The sequence below is a fragment of the Mus musculus genome, chromosome 2 (assembly GCF_000001635.26).
Source record: "Mus musculus strain C57BL/6J chromosome 2, GRCm38.p6 C57BL/6J".
NCBI lineage: Eukaryota > Metazoa > Chordata > Mammalia > Rodentia > Muridae > Mus > Mus musculus.
This window is the reverse complement of record NC_000068.7, coordinates 54,417,559-54,441,534: the sequence shown is the minus strand read 5'-3', so window position 1 is coordinate 54,441,534 and position 23,976 is coordinate 54,417,559. Positions and strand designations below refer to the sequence as shown.

The window sequence follows — 23,976 nt, the reverse complement described above, 5'->3', positions numbered from 1 at the left end:
ATTTTTCTTAATGAAAATACCAGTTTGAGACAGGAAATACAGGTGTCATGAAATTTCTAGTCAGTCCATTCTTATATGGCTGTTATATTGATGCAATATTCTAAAACCCCATCAGGTATTTACTTACCATATTCTGTATACAAACTATGTATGCAATAATTTTCTGTTATGACACCAGTTATAATTCAATTTACCACTTTTAACCCCCCCCCTTTGGTAAGATGGAATGAATATAGTTCATGAGGTTTTCATTTTCTTTCTTCCAACCTAGGGTTCTGTTCTTGATAGTCATATAAATCTCATCCTCTTTATATGAAACTAATTATATAATAAGCCATTAAGAGGGAATTAAATCAGTCATTATGCTTCAGATCTACAAGAAGCTACATAATCATCCTCTTATGTTTAAAACCCATTTTATTAATAGCAAAAAAGAGATGTATGGCTTATAAAAATCAAAGCAATTAATATAAGGCAAGAGGCTAAGCTGACATTTACAACTGTCTGTGATATCATCTAGATGTTTTTGATTTGTAGGATTGGATTTAAATTTTGTTTATTGTGTCTGCTCGTCACTCATACTATACTCAGAACATGCTGATGATCAGGTTAATCACAATTTTCCTTGAATGTTCTACATGAGTGTAAATAAGATTTAGTGACAATACATTGCAGTTTAACTGAAACACTCCCAGTTAATTTTCTAGCATGTTAAAATCCTGATAGCCTATACCTTGGACAGCTCCCACCCATTGACTCAATCACTTCTTTAAAAAATAAAGGTGGTCTGAAAGTCTAGAGGTGATTCAGAGGTTAGGAGCACTTACTGACGTTGCGGGAGACTCAAGTTCAGTCCCCAGCATCCAAGCCAGGCTTCTCACAACCACGTGCAACCCTAGCTCTAAGGGATCTGTTGCGAATGTCTATCCAGCTATTACTAAATTAATATAAATACCCATTTCCCAAGATGATCTGAATTCAATTTCACAACGGAAAACTAGACTCTTTAGAAACCTGGATGACAAGACTTTAATCAAACACTGTACCTTAAGATAAGAGCTATAAATAGAAATCTAATTTATCAAAACAAGTTTATCAAGTCATACAATGGCATAACTGTAACTGTACTTTACAGTCTAAGCATATACTTCGTGGTGTGGAGGGGATATGTATGTGATTCTGATTAGGAAAAATGTGCTGCTTTTAAAAAGGTCATCAAAGACATTATCTAATCAACTGAGCACGTATATTTATGAATTTCGTGTGTCGTGGTGTTCTATAAAACCCAGCTGAAATTCCTTGATAAGTTGCCACACACACACTCACTCAGAATCAGTGATCCTGCCAGATCCCATTAGATTTAAGATATCTGCATTTTCCCACTGATAGACACAGGACCCCAAGAGGTAATGATACATTGAATATCACAGTCAATATTGTGTTACTATCACAGGTGTAACTTAGAGCACTATACCTTCCCAGGCAAAGCATCAAAGGACAGGGCTCTGGGAACTGTCTATAACTGTGAATATAGTGACAATTTATTAAAAACAGTGGTTTCCCTTACTTTACATGCTGAGATTTCATTCTAATACAGTTGGGGTCTCAATTTGTTTCTTTTAGTACTATCTGTCTTTGCCCAATTTAAAGAAAAAGAAGAAGAAGGAAAAAAAAACTAAAAGTATAAATGTTGCTTTTTACCTTCTTCCCACAATTCCCACAGCATAAGCTCACAGTACCAAATAAGTCACATCACAAAAGAATGCTGAATAGAAATGTTCCTGCTGAGACCATCACTTGTAAAATTCAGGGTGGCAAGATTAAATGCATTTCATTCTGATAACATTGCTTGACCTGACATGAATTCGCATTAAGTTTAACCGTTAAATGCATAGATCAATAAGAAATTATAAGGCTTCTCAACCAGTGTCAGAATTTCCATTTTCATTACCCTTGTTATTTTTAGATACAAAATTAAGGTAAAAATGATAGTATCAAGTAATTTACAAGTGATATTAGAAGACTTAATTGCTTTAACATGCTCCTGCACAAATCCATGATAAAGTGTTGGAAGTGATGACTAGCAAGGCATCAAAAGAAGATTGGAACAGCTCGCCATTCCAGTCTGCCTGGCAGATCCTCATGTGTGTGTATCATCTCACTTCTCATAGGCACCTTGAAGCCGTAAGGGATCTATAAACTATTTAGGGTAAGTGATTCAGCATTCTGATTAATTTATAGTCCCCAAATATTTTTAAGCTGATACATCTGTTATTTACATAAAAATGAGTGTTCATCTTTAAAGAACAAAGTGAACATATTCCCCCAAAATGAAGTCACATCCTATTTTACTTTCAGATAGGAGGGTTGAATTTGACACACATCAGAGTCTCTAAGTTCCCAACAGTATCTGCTAAGTTAAATTGTTGCAGAGAGAGGTAAAAGTGCTCATTGGGACTGTGAAAAAGAAGCAGAGAATTCTGCCCCCACATCCACCCTCCTAATTCTCAACTCTCCCTTACAGAAGACGAACAGAAACAGGAGCAGAGTGGTAGAGGTAAATTTGATTCTAGGAAGAAGGTTCATTAGCATAGTTGAGCTGTTTAGAATCTTGACATGACCTGCACTCTAATCCATTAACCAACAGGTTTTCATTAAATGCTTGCTTCCTCACACTTCCAATGCCTACATGTCAGAGAGCACTGGTTCCACTCATGACTTTCTGTTTCAGAACTAATCTATACTGGCAACACACTGCAGCCCCTTCTTTTTTTTTTTTTTTTTTTTTTTTCCTGTAAGCCTGGTCTGATACAAAGTGCCCCTTATTCACATGTACCTTACATCCTGAAATAGGATGGGCAACAAAGAAAATAATTTAAAGCCTTTGTTTAATCATGCAAGAGCAGCCATCCAAATTCTCAATGGAGTTGAAGGTAATCAAGGGAATAAAAAAAGGAGTTGAGAAATCCTGGTTTGTGACGAACGTGGAAAAAAAATGCACCTTTCTTAAACCTTCAAAACCTGCCTTGGGCAATGGACATTCTCCAGATCCATCTATCTCTGAAGTCAAAGGGAGAGGGTTTCAATATTACCAATCTAATTCTGCAGCAGAGGAAGACTGCAGATCAAGAAAGAATAGATTAGGAGTGCAGTCGCAAAAGTCAATGAGGAAAAGGAAAGAATGTGTATGACAAAGGAAGCGAGACCCTTGGAGGAGAGAAGCCCAAAAGTGAAGACCAGTAGTGTGAGCTTACTTTTCAAAATTCTCAGACCAGCAGGTTTCTTTAACACTAGAGGGCATGAACAACAACAACAACATAAGCAGTGTGTGCGTGTGTGTGCGTGTGTGTGTGTGTGCGTGCGTGAGAGAGAGAGAGAGAGAGAGAGAGAGAGAGAGAGAGGCTGATTAATTTTGAGCAACAAATTTTGCCAAAAGCTGGGGACCCCCCCCCCAAGGCCACAAAAAATGCCATAGGGGTGGTCAAGTACCCTTAATCCTGCAAATAAACCTGTAAGCTACTCTGGTGAGAGAGGCTGGTGTATCTCCAGGGGACACTGCTCTCCTAAAGGCTGAGTGTGAAATGGTTGAGGCAGAGCTCCTTTCTCATTAGCAATGCATTTACCTCATGCAAGCATCCACCTTTTGACATTTGCCTGGCCTTAATCCCTAAGATTCTATTTGCCCATCCATGGAATAGTCTCCCCTAGCTATCTGGAAAGCTGCAAATGAAGACTCTCCACCTGGAAATTCAGCTAACCACAGTCCAAGGCACAGGGCAGGTGAGGGGCTCTCACTCTCTCACACTGCTTTTGCTGGTCAGTCCAGAAGCCTCCGCGGACTGGGTTCCCATGGCGCCGTGCCCTTGGACCTTGGGTGGGAAGGCTGGAGCGACACCCTCCGTTCCAGCCCCTGAACCTCTCATTCAGCTCCAAGGCAGCCCAGATGCAGGAAAGCTGCTTCGCTCCCGCCTGCCCAAAGGCGCAAAATAAGGAGGTCTGTGCATCTGGGAGTTCCCAGAACAAGAGCATCTATGGATTAGCAAACTGGGAGCAGGGGAAGAGACAGGCAACGAGGGGCTTAAACACAGAAAGAGAGAAACACTGCACGAGAGACAAACGAAAGAAACAGTACATCAGCGATTCTATGACAGCTCAAGAAAGACCGGAGCAAATAGAATGAAAGAGAAACAGACGCAAGGATGGTGCATATGCACTGGAACCAAAAGCCTGAAAGAAAATCAGACCTACAAACTGAGTCAGTGACAGAGGCATACAAGAGGAGAATGTGACTCTGGGCGGCTGGGGCACTAACAGAAAGAGCAAGCTGTCGAGGAAAATATCCAAGAACCAGAGCATGCCCGGTGTCAAGAGTAGTAGCACCCGCAGCATCAGCATCGCACACAGGGGTGCCCGCTGCTGATACAGAAAGTTGCCTAGGAAGGGACGCTAAGGCACTTAAGGCACCGGAGAGCGCCCCCAGGGCGTGGATAGGGACCTGCGCATCCCAGCTCAGAGGGTAGCGGGAAAAGCCTAGAGGAGGGCGGGCGGGCGGGCGGGCGGCTGCAGAAAGTTCTGCGCCTCTCCATCCTTCCGCCGCGCCTGCAGCCTCGGGCTGCCGAGCTCCCGGGTCCCCAGAGACAGACTCTCCAGATCCACCGGCACCCGTGCCCCTACCCTGCTGGGCTTCTGCGCCCTGCCACTCACCGGCGGGACTTTGCGGCGCCCAGCCGGACTCTCCTGCGGTCCGAAAGGGGTCCGTCCCAAACCGTCACCAAGAAGAGAAGAGAGAGAAGAAAGACTGAGACCTGCTACGGTGGCTGTCGATCCCGCGGAGAGAGCTCGGCGGTCCGCGCACGGGATGCTGCCTGGATCCAGCCCGACCAGTGGCCGGCTGCGCCGAGAGCCGCGCTCACCTGGAGCCGCCGCCGCGCGCAGCCCCGGCTCCCGCCCGCGCCTCTCTTCACACTTCTCGGCGAGCAGAGCGAGGCGGCCCGGGCCTCGGCCAGCCCCGGAGATGCTCCCTCATAGCGCGGCAAGCGGCCGCGAGGCTCCGAGAGCGCTGCCAGGAGGCGCCCAGGCCAAGGAGGCGCAGGAGACACGGAGCGGGGCTCCTAGCACATTGTCACCTCGGCAGAGCCGCCACCGCCTGGTCACTTGGCCCCCGCCCCCTCTGCCGGGCCCTCCCCCTCCCGCAGCCCCAGCCCGGAGGCCTGTCACTGGGCTAGGATCATTTACGTAACCAGCACCCCGGTCCTCCTCCCGCCCGGCTCCCGCTCCTCCCCGGGCTGGGGCGCTGCGCACCCGAGCGCGCTCCAGCTGCTCCCGGAGCCGCGGCTCCTGCGAGGCGCACAAGTCCCGCGATACTTGGCAGGCACGGCCCCCAAAAGCAACTGTGGGGTCGCCTCCTAGCCCGGAGAGTGTGTGGACATCGCCGCCAGCCCTGACCCCCACCCCCACTGCCCCGGCACAAAGCCCAGTTGCGATACCCAGTGCTCGCCCCTGCGCTAGCGAGTATCGGAGAAGAGAACCAAGGACCTGGGGACTGCCCTCGGGGAAAGTTCCAGAAACCGCACCCTGCCGGTCAGTTCTTTGGTAGAGAGATGCAGCCAGTGACTTGGGGCTTAGGCTCTGAAGCAGAAGAGATAGACAGACTTTGGTGTCTTCTCCTTTAAGGTTTAGATTCCCTAACAAGATCCTGGGACTCAATGCCTCCCGCCCCCCCCCCCCCGAGACCTGTAATTGAACCCTATCTCAGAGAGAGCGCTCTGGTGTAATCTTCGGGGTGGGGGTAAGGAAAAAAAGGGGGGCTTTGAATCTCTCCTTCAAAGGTGTACATAGCCAAATTAATGTGTAAGTATAAGGTAACAGAAGATCTGCCGTTCTAAACACGGTTACAATATATGTAGCATTTTAGAAGAGTGTCTCGCACAAGGCACAGCTCCAATATTCAGGCAGTGGGATCTGGAAGACTCCGTGGGAATATACCCCTCCCTCACTGCGGCGTGGGGTAATTCAGGAAACCTGGGGGTGCTGAGGTCAAGAATCTGCTTAGTTGCTCATTCGCCCATTTGGTCCTTGATTTTGTTCATTTTTTTACATCTTATTTGTAAAAAGACAAGTTCTTCTTACAGTACTCTTATGAGGCGTGACTTATTTGGCGCAATAGGGGACAATATGACAGCTACTTCAAAAATATTAAGAGCTATATTGTGCAAACATATGAAACTATTAATTATAATGTAATGTGTCAATGATGTTCTTGATTATACTCGGGAGTAGCAATTTCTAGAGATTTAGCTTTGCATCTTTTTATGAATTAATTATCGATCTAAATTAGTATAATCACATTAAATGTTCCTTCCACACTGTCATATCCTGCTACTATAAATATAGAGCATCAACTTGCAATTCCAGCTGTTAGAGAAGCTGGGGTAATAGTATGACTTGAACCCAGCTGTCGATGACCAAGGCAATATAGCGATACCTGTATCAAAATAAAAATTAGCAATAATTATGAACCATTTAACCGGGGTTAACATTTAATATATGTGATAGGATACAAGGTCACACTGATAACACCAGGGAGTTTCAAGAATTTGTCTTTATTATTCTCACTTGTGACTTCCAATGCTGACATCAGGCCGTTTACCTCCGTGACACATTGAGAAATGCCATGGACCAACAAATGAAAGATGACTGTTCAAATGCGGGCACAATAACTTACCACTCATGTGTGTCCTTGAGAGACATATAGCCCCCCACCTTTACATTTGTCATTGCTATAAAAAGAAGCAATACTGTTTCACAACCTCTGTAATAATACTTAACTTGGGCAAGATTCATAAATCTTGTTGGCAAAAGTTATGTATGTAACTGGTATTTATGGAGTCCCGATGTGCCTTCTAGAAATTATTAGCTTTTGCTGCAGAACACATCATCTGAAGTCTTAATGGCCTAAAACAATAAACATCTGCAATATCCCCAAGTTCTCAGGCTTGTCAAGGAAGGCTTCTTCCAGGCATGCCTCTGTTTGAGCAGCCTATGTCTTGATGGAAGAAACTGCAAAGCAATATTGCAAAGGATGAGGAGAATCATTTAAGTCTATTTTTGTCACCTAACGCGGGTTCTTAATTAGCAGGGGATAAAAATTACTCGTAGTGGATGAATCTGAACATAACATTTCACCAAGTAATCAAAGTTAGAATCGACAAGTGATAGCCAAAGGTCATAACTCAAGGCAGGAAATTGCCTTATTAGCATAACTTATTTAATGTTCCAAGCCTGAAAGGCCTAGCTGAATACACTCATGAGTAAGCAAAGACAAACTCAAAAGTTTTGCAAGTTGAGATCATGATAAAAGCCACTTTAAAGTTAAAGAAAAAGTCAATACTAAAGAATAATAAAATAGAACACTGTCAAGTTCATTGAAAAGAGCTATTATATCTGAATAATAGTCTGGTAAAAATATCTATCTGGGACAAGTAGCAAATAATGAACAAATATCAGTTATATCTTAAATGTTTTATTTGTTATAATTTACAATTAATCATTATTAATTTTAATATGGGATAGTTTACTATTTTATAGCTGAGAAAGCACTTGCTCTTAAGAAATGAATAATAAGGGGCTGGAGAGATGGCTCAGCGATTGAAAGAATACACTGCTCTTCCAGAGCACCTGAGGTCAATTCCTAGCACTCACAACCTTCTATCTGTAACTGCAGCTCCAGAGTATGTAAAGTCTCTGGCTTTCTAGGCCACCTCCAAATATGCACACACAGACACACCCATACACACAATTACAAGTAACTTTTAAAACTATTTTTAAATTGATTTATAATGAAATATTTGGAAGCAGAAAATGGCATTCATTTTATAATACTTTTGCAGATGATCCATAAATATCTATACGATGAATGATGACACAAACTGAGAACATGTCACTGTTGGTAAACCTGCATAAAGAATTCAAATGCTTTGTAGCAATTTGTAAAACTCCTTTAAGGTCAGTTAACTAAAAGTAGAGGGCAAAACAGTTGCTTATCTCACAAGCAAATTGAACATCAAAGTTTAAATAATGTTTGAAAGTCATAAAAGACTCATAGAGTGCTTTTTAAAATATAAATATAGAAACGTATCTTAAATGAAAGAGGAGCTATCACAGAAGTAAATAATGGGACTGATCAGTGTTATAAAATTAATTAGCTATAAGCCATGGTGACTGTGGTGATTTGAATAAATATGGCTCCCATAGACGTGTGCTTGAATATTTGGCCCACGGGGATTGGCACTATTAGGAGGTGTGGCCTTGTTGGAGGAAGTGTGTCACTGTGGGGGGTGGGTTTTGAAGTTTCCTATGTTCAAGCTATACTCAATGTGGCACACACTCTCCTTCTGCTGACTTTGGATGAAAATGGAGAACTCTCAGCTCCTTCTCCAGCCACATGTCAGCCTGCATGCTGCCATGCGTCCCATCATGATGATAATGAACTAAACACCCAAAATTGTAAACCAGCCCCCAATTAAATGTTTTCCTATTGAGGAGTTGCTGTGGTCATGGTGTCTTTTCACAGCAATGAAACCCTAACTAAGACAGTGACTAAGTTGGGAAATAGACCCAAGCCAATAATGTGGGTTTCACGTCTATAGTAACACATTTTGGGACTACCCAAAGCTTATTAAAATGGAAAGTAAAGGGTAAGTTAACTGTGTTGCTGAAGTTAAGTTTCGAGATATTGGGAAATAATTAGGAATAAAGGAGATGGGGAAAAGTTTGTAACACTTTAACAATGTAAGATTATATGACTATGAGAACAGAAATGTCATTATCAAGAGAAACACAAAGCTTTCCATTGTAAAACAGACATCTAATGATTTTTAATTATAAAATTGCAGTGATGTTTCAATACTTCTAATGAATAATATAAATTATCTAAAATGATCTTATATTACTTAGGTTTTTCTTTAATTGCTGTGATAAAACACAATGTCCGAGGTGACTTACGGAGGAAAGGTATATTGATGGCTTACTGTTCTGGAGGGCTACTGTCTATCCCCATCACAATATGGAAATGAGGCAATAGGCAGGCATGGCAACTGGAACTGGAAGCTGATGGCTGAGGGCTTATATCTCCACATGACACAGATAGCAGAGAGAGCACACTGGAAATGGTGCATGGCTTTTGAAAACTTCAACGCCTGATGACGTTATTCCTCCATCAAGTCCACACATCTTAAGCCTATCAAAAACAGTGTCACCAATGGAGACCACCTATTTAGATGCCTAAGACTATGAGGAAATATCTCATTCAAAGCACCACAGCTCTATATGGACTTTTATTATCTGGGGCATTTTAATACTTACTTACTTACTTACTTACTTACTTACTCACCTACTAGCAGTACATAATACATAATTCTTACTGTTGTGGTTTGAATAAGACAGGTTCACATTTGCTCACAATTTTCACTGTGTGGTTCCCAATTGGTGGAAATGTTTGAGCAAGACTAGGACATGTAGCCTTGTCGGAAGAGGTGTCACTGGAATATAGGCTTTGAATTTTCAAAAGCCAATATCTTTCTCAGTTAGTTCTCTCTGTCTTGTGTTTGTGGATCAAGATGTATGCTCTCAGCTACTGGTTCATTACCATGTCTGACTGCCTGCTGCCATGTTCCCTGCCATGATGGTCATGTACTCTAGCCCTTCGAAACCATAAACTAAAATAAACACTTTCTCTGGAAGTTGTCGTGGTCATGGTGTCGTGTCATAACAATAGAAATTTAAATGAGACATGTACTATGCACTAAGCAATGGATAGGTGTGGAAGAATAATAGGTATAGAAATTGGTACAACCTTGATGGAAGCTCTATGTAGCTATTTGCTCAGTGAATACACACCAATAGCTTACATCATGACAACTACTTCTCAGACAGTAGGATTTTTATGATCACCAAAAAAGATGTCATACATTCATGAATATTACAAATTGGGAAAAATACTGTGATGCATAAAATCAAATTAAGTTGTCTATTTGAGAGGTTGTTGTAGTTTCACTCAATGCAGTGCTTTGTGCATTAAATTTTTGTTGAATGAATGAATATAATGCAAGGCGTTTTTAAGAAATAAATCTTTTGTATAAACCTTTCTGATTGTTACCTTCACTGTCCTCAATAAACCTTTGCTCTTTGTTTTGAATTCTTGTTTGGACAATAATCAGTTAGGTCAAAGAAATATGGCAACAAGAAGTTACCAACTATGATTATTCAGGACCATGGAGAGCGACAAAATGCCTGCCTTCCAAAGTTGTGGATGCTGCAATCAATGCTGTCACTCTGCATACAGAAGACAAACACAGAAAAGTAAGAACAGGACAAAACAAAACAAAACAAAAAAAGAGTAAGGAAGATAGACTATACAAGGATTTAGCATTTAAAGACCAGAGTATATAGATAGAAAACAGGTCCACATGAAAAATCGCAAACACAAAGGAAGTATTTCACTACAATTAAACTTGCCATATTTATGTTAGTCCAAGAGGAAATGCGTATTAAAATGTTTAGTGCCATTTATGTTTAAAGCAAGAATCCTTTTTGTTGTTTATTTGATTTGTTGGTTGTTTTTGTTGTTGTTGTTTTGTGTTTGTTTGTTTATTTTGAAACAGGGTCTCTCTATGTGGTCCTGGTTGCACTGGAACACACTATGTAAAACAGGTTGACCTGGAACTCAGAGATACTCCTGCCTCTGGCTCACAAGTGTGAGGATTAAAGTTGTGCACCACCACACTGGATTTCCAAATCAACAATATTTACATCTTTAAAATAAGCCCTGCAAATCAGGGATTACATCTTAGGTTCCCAGACTAAAAACTATCTGACACATAGTAGGTTTTCATATATACACTAAATATAATATATAAATCAATGTGCACTAATTATTACCATTCTGCCACGGATTACATACTTTCTTATTCAAGGTTATGAATAATCAAACTACAACACTAGCTAAGATGTATTTATGCTTAAGAATATATAGCTCACAGAAAAATAAAAAAATAAAATAAAACAAAATAATCTATATCTTTGTATGGTGGCATATGCCTTTCATCCTAGCAGGCAGGGGTTAAAGGCAGGCAGATCTCTGAGGTCAAGGCAACACTGGACTGCAGAGTGACTTCCAGGACAGTTGGAATATACAGAGAAGCCCTGCCTTGAAAAAATAAATTTAGTATTTGGCTATATATAATTTTGAATATGAACACTTTTCAAAAATGACTAAGACATGGGAGGGAATTTTATTTGCCTTTGTTTGTACTTAATTTAAAGTATTCTTAAAATATCAATCTCTTGTATAAGGAACATCTCAGTGTGTTTTAATTAGTTGTTTGAGTTTCCACTCATAACTCCAACATAATGAATGTAATAACTATAAAGTCTTTTATCCAACAGAGATAACCTATATAGCTGACTCACAACAATGCTTATTCTATACAGCAATGATTTTTGCTTTTTTGCCTAGTTGGCTAATACAGTTAGGATGAGTCAGAAATGAGAAACAAAGACAAATACTGAAGCCACTATTTTTAAATTTAAATATTTTAAAGATTCCCAGAATCATTTAGATTTTTCTTCCTGAGGCTCATTTTTCTTCCGCTATCCTATTCAAAGCAATTACTTATGTTGTAACATAGTGTACAAAACAGAAATTATGGATATTGCCCAAGAAAAATGTTAAATACACATATAAATTATTCAGCATTTCATAAGGAACATGACATGAAGTAGAAAGTATTAAGTGAAGCCATAATTCTGGTCTCAGATCCTATCTAAAGATCTGGCTAGGCTTACTATATAAATGAGAATATCTTCTAATTTAAATCTACATATAATGCCCAATTTATGGGAAAAGGCAATTTTTATAATAATAAGCAGCAAGAAATTGACACATTCATTGGGAAAAGTTAGCCATTGTTATTGGTAAAGAAGAGAAGAGAGGAAAGGACAGGAGGGAGGAGAGGGGAGGGGAGGAGAGGGAAGGGGAGGAGAGGGGAGGGGAGGAGAGGGGAGGGGAGGAGAGGGGAGGGGAGTAAGAGGGGAGGGGAGGAGAGGAGAGGGGAGGGGATGGGAGGGGAGGGGAGGGGAGGAGAGGAGAGGAGAGGACATCGGTATGATGTAAAATAATGAAGTCCATTAGCTTTAAAGAACACAGTGGTATTAATGTGGAACATGAAAACTGACCTTTCACAATTGATCCTCTAAGATATTAGCAACTATTCTTTTTATTTTTTTTAAGAAAATGCAATTGAAATTGTTTAGCTTTATCTTTGCCTCAGAGATGTGTAAAGATACATCTCTGCAAAGTGTTTCCAGAGTATCACCTGGAGATAGGACCTACATCTTCATGTTTCTTTTCTGATGGAGATCCCACTCTAAACATGTGTTTGTACATTAGAGTATAACATAGTGAGATGTTCACAAATCCATATACATTATTCTATACATTTAATAAAGAAAATACAACATTATGCCAGTTTTATGCTGGTTAAATATACAATAAATTCTTCCCTTTAAAAAAAATGACTAAAAGCATTACAAAATCATATTCCATGCTGCAATGAATCAAAACTCAAACAAAATATTGAAATAATATCATATTCTTACAATTATTTATTGTGTATTTTTTATTTCTTCTATGAAAAGTGTTAGTTTATCTTCTTCTTGCTCTTCAAAATTAACCTGGTCATAATTGTTCATTCAGAGCCTCCAGCTTGCTCCATCTGACTCTCTTCCCAACCCCACCCACGCAGAAAGCCTCCCAACAGAGAAAAGGTACCAAAAGCCCACTTCCAAATTCTTTACATCCCAGGCAGCAGTAACAATCACCTCCAGGGAAGTCACCAGCCACCCAAATATCTGCCTTAGGTGATCATACCTGGGAACAAACCCAGCATGAGATAGACATGTAATTTCCCTTCACATACATTTCATAAAAATCTTCTCCACTATAGCCTGTGTATGACGTTTTCCAGTCTCATCCCCTGCTACTGGTGAACTCACCCAGGGACTGGTTCCAAATAACACTGCTCTTTTGTTTTTCTTGTTTGTTTTTGTTTGGTAGGTTTTTGTTGTTTTGTTTTTAACTTTTAATTGAGATGCATTAGTTTATTTCATAGGAGGAGAAAACCTATTATCTTGGTGCTGAGAACACAGAAAGCATTAGGACCTAAGCCACAATGGAACCTGGACCACTGCATTACTCCTATCTGATCACTGAAAGTCAGAATGTCCCCCTGTGGGCTCATCCTCTATGCCAAACCACAGAAACCCAGCCCCACAGCACCAGTATCACAGACTCATCCAGCCTTTGAGCTCCTTGGCTTGGTGGAAGACTGACAGCACACAGAGTCAGGACCTCCACTCTAGGTAGCAGGTAAGTCCATCTCCTTCCTGGTGGACAAGAGGGCTACCTTCTTCTCTGTTTTAACCTCTCGCTCGGATCTCACAGTATCATCAACAATTTCTTTCGCAGGGATGGATGGGAACCCCTCCTTTCCACCTAAGCCCCAACCACTCCCCTGCAGTCCCCACACCCTTTGCAGGTCATGCCCATCTGCCCAGGACCTTTACTTGGCCACAATATCCTCAGCCACTTTGGAGCCTCCCTCTCACTGTTCCCCATAACTTCTCCTGACTCCCATCTTGTTCTTCCTCTAATTGCCTCCCAGATCCATACTCCACTCTGTCCTCTCCATATGCTACCAGATCTACTGAGCTCACAAGCATGGGATTTCTCCACACTGATGATTGCCACTCACTACCAGCCGGTCCTAGTCCATCTTAAGGACCCCTCTTCCTTTTCCTCCAGACTCCAGTTTCCTATCACTGCTGTGGTCACAAGCCTATCATAACCCTCTTCCTATCTCAGGGAATAGTAATTTCTATTGACTTATGTTGCACCACTCCCATTCTTTCAGTGCACAAGTCCTTCAGTGCCAACGGCTTAGTACAGGACCTCTGTCTCATTGATGAGGAAATAATCCCAACCTACACCATGGTTATCAATCCCTACACCCCAAATCCTCCTCTCTAACATTCTTCCTACAACTTCCCACTTTACCATCCTGCACCATTACTGCCCCCCCACACACACACACATGTAAACTCCTATTTTCTCTTTGCTTTCACTTGAGAGGACCCTGATATATGTACTGCAAGACAAACCACGTGGAGAGTTCTACATCCAGCCTTCTGGGACAGTCCTCTTGTTTTTTTTTTTTTTTTTTTTTTTTTTTTTTTTTTTAAGTCGTAGTGTGGGACCTGTCCTCCTTAGACCTTAAATTTAGCATACTTCTTCTATAAGTAGATGATGTTCTACTCTGCAGCCTTTTCCTGTCTCTGCCTCAATGAATTCCTGCATCACTTCTAAACTATCCTGGTTTCCTGGGTTAAAGTATCTCTCCATCTAAAGCTCAGCTGTGTGCTCCCCCTGTCAGGGGAATCTCACTTCTTTTTCCTATAGGATATCCTCTTATCAGCCCACCTTGGAAGGGCTACAGACATCTTAGCTCAACTTGTTGGGTCTTCATATAGGGCTGTAGCTTTTTTGTCCAAATATCTAGATCTTATCCTATTTGGATGGCAGCCACATTTAAAAGTCCTAGCAGCAGTGGCAGAACTCTACCGAGAGGCCCTCATGATCACCTTCTTCCTATCATAGTATACTCCACTCATCATGTTTCAGAACTTCTGAGTCATTCCTCTGTTTGGCTCCTTGGGCCCTCAAGAGTCCAAGCCTTTCGTCTTCTGTTTCTAGAAAACCCCTAAATTAACTTTATCTCCAGTTCTTCCATAAATTCTCTTCCTAGGTCCATACCCATTTGCTAGTTCTTCTCACTCCTTTCCAGAGACTGTGGAGGATCTATGCTCACCCCAGCCTGATCTTCTAGAACAAACCTTACAGGCCCTCAATTTACCCTCTTTGTTCATGGGATCTCTCTCATAAACAGATCAGGAAACCTAAGGTGACCTGATCACCTCCACTCTGGTGACTGGTCACTTCCACTAAAGTGGTCAAAACAACACTTCTGCTACTGGATTCACAGAACATAGCTTCTTTCTGGCATTTTCCTATCAGTCTGAATACCAACAGGAGGAGAAAGAAACATTTCTCAATAAAGGGACCACACAGACAAGGGACAGATGATTCTATCTGTAAAACTAACTACATTATCCTTCCCCAGAATCAGGCACTCTCCATCATCTCTGAAATCCATCAAACTGAACATTGGTCTAAAGGTACTATTCCACATTCTGGAGGCTCTCACTGACCCTATTACCCTCCAGTCCTGATTTTTAAAAGTCTACTCTTCCTAACACACATATGCCAAAGCCAACCAAGAGTTGGCACTCCAGACACACCATTCCCAGCACTAGCTGTAAGTATACCAACTGAGTGAGGACTGATATATTGACTTTATCCAAATGCCCTCTCATTCAAAGCTCTGCTATCTCCTAACCCTTGTTGACACGTTTACAGGGTAGAGCTAAACATCCCTCACCTCCAGGGAAATGGTAAATGTTCATGTGGTCCTTGAACAAATAATTCCTTAATTTGACATGCTGCAAACCATCCAAACAGACAATGGTCCAGTCTTCATTTCCAGGGTCATCCAACTCCTCTGTGAATCTCTGAACATCTGGAAGCTCCACATGCCCTACTGCCCACAATCCTCAGGAAAGTTAGAGTGAGCCAATGAATTCATCAAACAGAGTTCACCAAGCTCTCCCTCAAACTCAGGTTATCTTCACCTTCCCTCTTCATTGCCCTCGTCCATCTCCAAGCAAACCCACACAGGTCTAAGTCTTTCAAATCCTATATGGGAGGCTGTTCATCTTCAGACACCACCTCCAAGCCCAGACCCATAGTTCTTACCTACTATAACTCTCCTTCCTATGGTCCCTTCTCTGTTCACATGCTGACAGCTACCTACCTGCACCCATGCCAAATGTTCCCAAGCCTAATCCACTACCCCCAGGAGACTAAGAACTTCTCAAGCAGTTATCTTCAAAGTCTCTAGAGCCCCAATCAAAAGAGCCAAACACTGTGATCCTCATGACCCCCTCAGCTGCCAAGCTCTGGCACATTAGGGCTAATACCACCCCTCTAGTCTTAAATAGTACCTACCCAAGATGAGTGGTCTGTCTGACAACCTGGACCTTCCAGAAAGCCCAGTGAGTGGCCAGGATGGTCAAACCAAGGCAGTGTTTTTTCTCCTTGCAGCTTTGGGGTTAATACAACCCATTTAAAAAATTTAAACATAAAAAAATAATGGAGATTTGCACATATTCAATTTTCTCTCTCCCAAAAGGCATATATTTTAGTTGTATGCATCCATTTGAGTAGATTAAAAAAGGAATTAACTATTTTGAGATGGCTTGAAGTTATTATCTATTTTTTGTGTTCTGGACTATGACACTGTCTGATGACTTGTTATATGTCCTGGGTCTTACCTTAGGCTTCTATTTATTCAGACTACCTCATTTCTAATATTTGTCTCCTTTGGCTGTATACTGGCAGACATCCTGCTCAGTTTCTTATCCATCAAGTGTAGATTTTGTTCAAGGGCTTCACTTTCTCAGCTCTGTGTGGTATAAACTTGTAAATACGGAAGAAGATTAAGAACACCAGGTTTATTTCAGCTTGCTTTCCTTCCTTCACACTGTGGCTACCTGTTATGTTTCTGATACTGTGCAACAGATTTTGACTTTATTTTTGCTCCCGTATTTTTCTTCTTGGTCTATTGGCAGAACTGTTTCAAAACAGCCTTTTGTATTCCCATAGCACACACAGAATCTCCCATCCCTCAAGCACCTTTTGCACATTCTGCACCACTTTACATGGGAAAGCACAGCTTCTCAGATGCTCTTACTTGCTTCCCTTGTCGCCCTCTGAATCAACAAGCTTAAACCTTAATCCTGCATTGTGCCAACAGGAGAAATCAGGGGAAACATAAACATTGTCTTTTGTTGAATTTGTTTTGAGTGCTGACTAGGACCACTTAAACTTCAAAAATGCATTTTTACAGAGGAAATGCCTACTTAATAAACAGAGACCAGTTTATCATCCCTGCTTCCAGACATTATGGCTTTGATTTGAAACCCATCCATAACACAGATGTTCATGTGTTGTTATAACAACACTGCCAAACGAATGATAAAATCTGCTGTAGACCATGGAGAAGAATAGCAGAATCATACTGTGTATTTCAAGAAGGCTTTCAGTTTTTCAGTGAGATGAATATGACTTGTCCTAAAATTAATTACACTTATATCTTGGTTTTCTCTGGATAAACAATAATACAGCATTTATGCATTGTAGGAGTTGCTTGCGTTTAAATTTAATAATGTAAATAAAATGTTTAATTCAAAGTCAGTTGAGCCTAGTGTTCAATCAGTATTAGTTGTTCATTCATAGCCTTTATGAATTTCCTGTTAAGTAAAAGTACCTGCTTATAAATCAGAATTATTGGTTTTAATGTAATAAAAGAATGAATTATTATTACTTGAATAGCTATATATTATTAAGGCTAGAGATATTTCATATATAAAACAAGATAAATTATAGTGAAAGAGTCAAATTCAAAAGAATTCTTCAATAGAAAGGAAAACATGGGACTAGAGAAATGTTCACCACGAAAACCACTTTGCTGTGTTTTCTGAGCACGGAGTCAAGCTCGTAACATCTACACTGGGTATCTTCCAACGCCCCGTAACTCTAGCCTCAGGGGATCAGATGATCAGGGTTGATCAAAGCAAGGTGGAAATAAAAGAAAGAGTAGACAGACTTTAGACAGGAGCATATTGTCCTTTTATAAGAACAACGAGGGGTAATGTATGAGCACACTCCTCACAGAGGTGGGGTGCAGATTGGGGTTTTAAAAGCAGAGGACTTCTTGGGGTAGAAAATTCTTTCTCCAAGTCTGTTCTGCAGTCTCAAAGTTTAAATTACCATTGGATGTTGGTGGGGACTTATTAGGGAGGCAGGTGTTGTCAGGACCCTCTTCTCGTGGCAGAAGTGGAATTTAGTTTCCTTACCTAATGAGACCTCACCTAACCATCCTTTAGGTTCCCTTGTCAGGATGTTTCTGGACCTAGTGGCTGCTGGTTGTATTGTTTTTAGAAATAAGTTCTTTTCAGGTCAAGAATAAGGGGGCGTCTGTTCCAACTGAAGTGTCTATAGATTTTACTTTTGATCAGAGGTTGCACTTAGGATAAGAGAGAACAGTTCTGGACAGGAAGTGCATTTGACTTTTAGTACAAGAAAAGTGGTGAGTGTGTGTTTCCAGTTGGTCAATGTCACAGCCTTATTCAGTTTGATACCGTTGAAAGAACTGATGCACAGGAAATGTAAGAAGAGAAGGAGTCACTTCTCCTTAGAGAAAAGGGTCACTGTTCTATACCATAAACTTCTTAGAAAGCAACAGTGGCTCCATGTGTAGCTAGTGTTTTGTTTTATAAATAGAAGAGAGAGAGACCAAGATATGTTTGATAGAAGCCTGGTATTGTGAGGTGGGAGGGGTGCCTCAGTGGGCTCATACTGAGGCATCCCTTTCCCTTGAGGTATCAGCCACACAATGGGTATAATGTAAAATAGAGGTTATTTAGGGCCTGGGGAAGTTGAGGGGGGGTGGGGAGGAGACACAGGGTTTGTAGTATTTGACAGGAATGACTGCATGATATTTCTTTTGTCTTTACTTTAGGAGACCACAGATCTTCTTTATCAGGAGCTCTCCTGGAGCCCAGCAGTTGTTAGCAGCTGTCAGCATTCCTTCCTGGGATCTTTAACCCATCTTAGTTTTCTGTGCCATTGGTCTCTACGAACCTGAATGCACATGATTCACATACAGACCAGTAAGTGCACACACATACATACATATAAAATTTAAAAATAAATAAATTTTAACATTCTAAACAACAAGGGAAAGAATAAATAAGCAAAGTTGATGTAGAACCCTTTAACATCAAAGTTTATCTAAATAACCAAGAATAAGTGGTCATCATAAAACCATTTAAAAATTAGGAAATCTTTAAATAGTGACGCAATTTAAAGAAAGTTATGCTCATTTAAATGTTAAAATTTTGTTGTTTGTTTTTCTTAATATAGTTCCAAGTGATTGCAAGGTTGCTTTCAGAGACTTAAGACAGCTTGCAATTATAAAAGATCTTATCTAAAGTGTAAGAATTCTCACACTCAAAATGTTTTGATAACTTCCTAAGTGTGTGTTTATCTAAAAGGACAAAGAAATATCATAAACCTTAACGTATCTCTCAATTGCTCTCTTCACCCTGTGTTCCTTTCTGTGTTTTTAAAAGCTGTTGAATTCATCTCATGGTTAATATTAGAAAATTAAAAACTAACGTCAGGACATAAGAAAACAGGCTTCCTCTTCCAGGGGTCAGTCAAGGCTGACTGTTTTGCTTAAGCTTTTATTTCCTACCAGGCAATTTCTTCCACACAGCTGTTAAAGCTGCTTTTATAAGCCTCAGGGCATTGTACTGTCCAATGTGTTTTACCTATATGCTACCCTGGGTAAAATAGTCTTCAAATTACTCAATTGTATGTGCCATCATTGTTCTAGCTGTGACCCTGATGCACAGAAATCGTGTCTTTAAGGGGAAACTCAAAAGCTGTGGTTCCTTTTCTCCTTCGGTAACTAAGACCATCACTGCCCAGGAGGTTATTGATTTCCTACACACATGGCACAGAATGACCTGATTCGTAAACAGTTTTGTAAGGCCAATGTTTCCTGCCGTAATTTCATGTGACTATTTTTTCTTATTTAATATGCGTCTTTCAATTTACAAACAAGTGAGGAGAGAGAAAGTAAATGTTGCTGCATCATAAGAACATAAAACCAAACAGTTTCAAAATCAGAGAAAAAAATATATAAACCCTTGCCCAAGTTTACTTCTGGCTGACTTTATATAAAATTATCCATTGCTTGATATTTAAAGTTCTTTAATGCATTGAGAAAGTATTATATAAAACATGCTAATAAAAAGTAATAAATGCAATATAATATGATTAATTCAAAACAAAGAAATGATTACAGTTATCTCACATGAACACTCTTCCATACCTTCTCTTTCAGTAGTTCTTGAATAAGTGTTCTAGATGATTCCTCTCCTCATCGCTGATTATCATCTGGTTCTGGTAAGAAAGCCAGGCTGTCTGTAGGGCCAGATGTCTGTGGTTGTGTCAGTATACTTATCATCTTTTTAAACGTGCCACATGAACTGTGTTTTGAAGCCCTGAGTATTTTAGACAATTAGTACACAATGGTTTAGAGAAGAAATTCCATATAAGTGATAGGTTATTTCTCCACCAGTAAAATGAGCCATCAAGACAGATTAGATTATATTAAAGGCAGGTTAGTGAGAAGCTACTCTTGGGTGGAAAAGTTCCCTGGCCCCAAGGACCAAGGCCAGGGAAGTTACCATGGGGAAGACAGGGTAAAGGAAGGAGAGAGAAAGAGAGAAAGGGCCCATGTGCAGAGAGAGAAAAGAAGGAAGAGAGAGAGAGAGAAGAGTCTCTGGGAGAAGGGCAGCCCAACCCCTGGGGAGAAAGTCCTGGGTTGGGTATGTCAGGTAGTGACTGAGGGATGCTGAGAGACTCTGGAGGCCAAGTCTGCTTTGATATGTAAAATATGCACCCAGTCCATATTCTGGGGTCTGAAACCAAACAATAAGCCCAGATATTCTTATATGCAATTTACTAATAATAAAATAATAAATCTGCATATTTAAAAACAGATAAAAAATTCAGCACCCATTGAAGTTACAAGCAGCAAGTAAGTTTTAAATTACAAAAAACCCATAAATAACATCAAGAAATATCTATGCAATTCATATTTATTATTTTTAGAATAACAGTATAAAGGCAAAATACATGATACCTGCACATACAGAGAAACTTTAGTAAAATTCAACACTTCCTCACAATAAGTACACTCAGTAAGTCAGGCACATCAATACAAAGGGCATTGAAAAATGAGTCAACAGCTAACATCAAGCTATATGAATGAGTTCACAGAAAACATCAAACTATATAAGGAAAGCTAAAAGACACCCAGCATTGGCACAAGGAAAGGATTTTTACTCTCAACTTCAATACAGTGCTGCCATCCTACCATTTAGGCAAGAAATGTAGGCAAGAAAGTCAAAAGTTGTTCAACATCCTTAATCATCAGGGAAATGCAAATCAAAACAACCCTGAGATTCCACCTCACACCAGTCAGAATGGCTAAGATCAAAAATTCAGGTGACAGCAGATGCTGACAAGGATGTAGAGAAAGAGGGACACTCCTCCATTGTTGGTGGGATTGCAGGCTTGTACAACCACTCTGGAAATCAGTCTGGCAGTTCCTCAGAAAATTGGACATAGTAATACCGGAGGATCCAGCAATACCTCTCCTGGGCATATATCCAGAAGATGCCCCAACTGGTAAGAAGGACACATTCTCCACTATGTTCATAGCAGCCTTATTTATAATAGCCAGAAGCTGGAAAGAACCCAGATGCCCCTCAACAGAGGAATGGATACAGAAAATGTGGTACATCTACACAATGGAGTACTACTCAGCTATTAAAAAGAATGAATTTATGAAATTCCTAGCCAAATGGATGGACCTGGAGGGCATCATCCTGAGTGAGGTAACACATTCACAAAGGAACGCACACAATATGTACTCACTGATAAGTGGATATTAGCCCAAAACCTAGGATACCCAAGATATAAGATACAATTTGCTAAATACATGAAACTCAAGAAAAATGAAGACTGAAGTGTGGACACTATGCCCCTCCTTAGAAGTGGGAACAAAACACCCTTGGAAGGAGTTACAGAGACAAAGGTTGGAGCTGAGATGAAAGGATGGACCATGTAGAGACTGCCATATCCAGGGATCCACCCCATAATCAGCATCCAAACGCTGACACCATTGCATACACTAGCAAGATTTTATTGAAAGGACCCAGATGTAGCTGTCTCTTGTGAGACTATGCCGGGGTCTAGCAAACACAGTAGTGGATGCTCACAGTCAGCTAATGGATGGATCACAGGGCTCCCAATGGAGGAGCTAGAGAAAGTACCCAAGTAGCTAAAGGGATCTGCAACCCTATAGGTGGAACAACATTATGAACTAACCAGTACCCCGGAGCTCTTGACTCTAGCTGCATATGTATCAAAAGACGGCCTAGTCGGCCATCACTGGAAAGAGAGGCCCATTGGACACGCAAACTTTATATGCCCCAGTACAGGGGAACGCCAGGGCCAAAAAGGGGGAGTGTATGGGTAGGGGAGTGGGGGTGGGTGGGTATGGGGGACTTTTGGTATAACATTGGAAATGTAAATGAGCTAAATACCTAATAAAAAATGGAAAAAAAAAAGAAAATCAAAAGTTAGAAACAAAATTGTTTTTCATCATGTGTATGTATATGTGTATATGTATACACACAAATATATATACATATATATATATACATATGTATATATATATACTCTTTTAATATATATAAAAAAGTAAAGTCTTCACCAAATAAACTACTAGAGCTAACAAATTTATAGAATACAGAGTGAACACACAAAGAACACTTATATCCATACAAATGCAATACTGTCAAAATAGGCTATTAACATTCTATATTTTTTGTTACTGTACACAACCTTGATTAATATAACACCATAGTATTTATGGAGTAAGAGTTAATAAAATTGATGCTACCTATAGTAGTCTACAAGGGCAAACAATCTATCAAAACACTCTAGCAAAATTAAAATTATGTTTTCTACAAAAATAGAAAGCATAGTCCTAAAATTTCTATCAAACAAAACAGTCAACCTATCTCCAGGAAAAACAATAATAAAGCTTGAGAAATTATTCTACTCAATTTCAAAATATATTCTAAGATCAACGTAATAAAACCAGTACTAATTACTTAGAAAGGCATGTGAACAAATGAGACAGAAAAGGGCTTGGAATTAAATCAAGACACAGGAAAACAAAAGTCAATCTGAAGCAGAAATGACCAGAGTATAAGTGGGTTCAGAGAATTATCTCTCTAATAAATGGTCTGGGAAGATTCTAGTAACTAATCTTGGAAAGGGAACTAGGGTCACACACTAAGAGACCACCACTGCAATAAATACAACTCCACAAAGCAAGTTTACTTCAGAGTAGAATGGGGCTTAACAGCCCAAAAGCAGGAAAGCAGGAAATCCTCCAGTTTAAAAGATCTTTGTCTTTATCTCTCACACTCTGCACAGATATTGAAGGCATGGCTTATCCACCACCCCCCACCCCCTTTGGCTGAGGTTTACCTTTTTATTCTATAGGTACTTAGCTAGTTTGTAAAAGTAAGAGACAACCTTGAGAAGAACGCTTGTAAGGGAGGTAGCTCAGCAGGTACCCTAGGGATTCAAAGAGAGGGGAAGAATGACTGAATGGTTCATAGGAAACAGATGAACACATCAGGACTCATTTGACAGAACACAACAACAACAAAAACAAATCCAGCCATATTTTCATAAATATAAAACCTGAAGGCATAAAATTCTGAAGTAAAAAAAGAGGAAAATCATATTATTTGTTTCTTAAAGAACTTGTATGGTAAGACACCAAATACAAAGTCAAGAAAAAAAATAAGTATTTCTGTACAGCAAAATAAATTAAAAATAAAATAAGAACTCAGGTAACAACAAAAACTGTTGTGTTTCAGCACAGCAAACAGAAAGAAAGAAAGAAAGAAAGAAAGAGAGAAAGAAAGAAAGAAAGAAAGAAAGAAAGAAAGAAAGAAAGAAAGGAAAGAAAGGAGGGAGGGAGGGAGAGGGGAGGGAGAGAGGGGGGGAAGGAAGGAGGGAGAATAAGAAATTGAGTCACTTTAAAAAGTAAGAGATAATATCAGAAAACTGACAGGGTAGTA

General features: G+C 40.3%; 1 protein-coding gene across 9 annotated transcripts in view; it reads right to left on the bottom strand.

The window, feature by feature from the left end:
- Galnt13 (polypeptide N-acetylgalactosaminyltransferase 13) overlaps nt 1–5,324 on the bottom strand; it is a 682,099-nt gene extending 676,775 nt beyond the window's left edge. For 3 of the 9 annotated variants that reach the window (XR_374098.4, XM_006498087.4, XM_006498093.4), the window contains exon 1: nt 4,806–4,890. The gene's annotated coding sequence lies outside the window, so the exon portion shown is untranslated. Of the gene's footprint in view, nt 1–4,704 lie in introns of all 9 variants that reach the window. The other 6 variants (XM_006498088.4, XM_006498091.3, XM_006498092.3 and 3 more) reach the window with 5 other exon arrangements.
- Between the last annotated feature and the right edge of the window lie 18,652 nt (nt 5,325–23,976).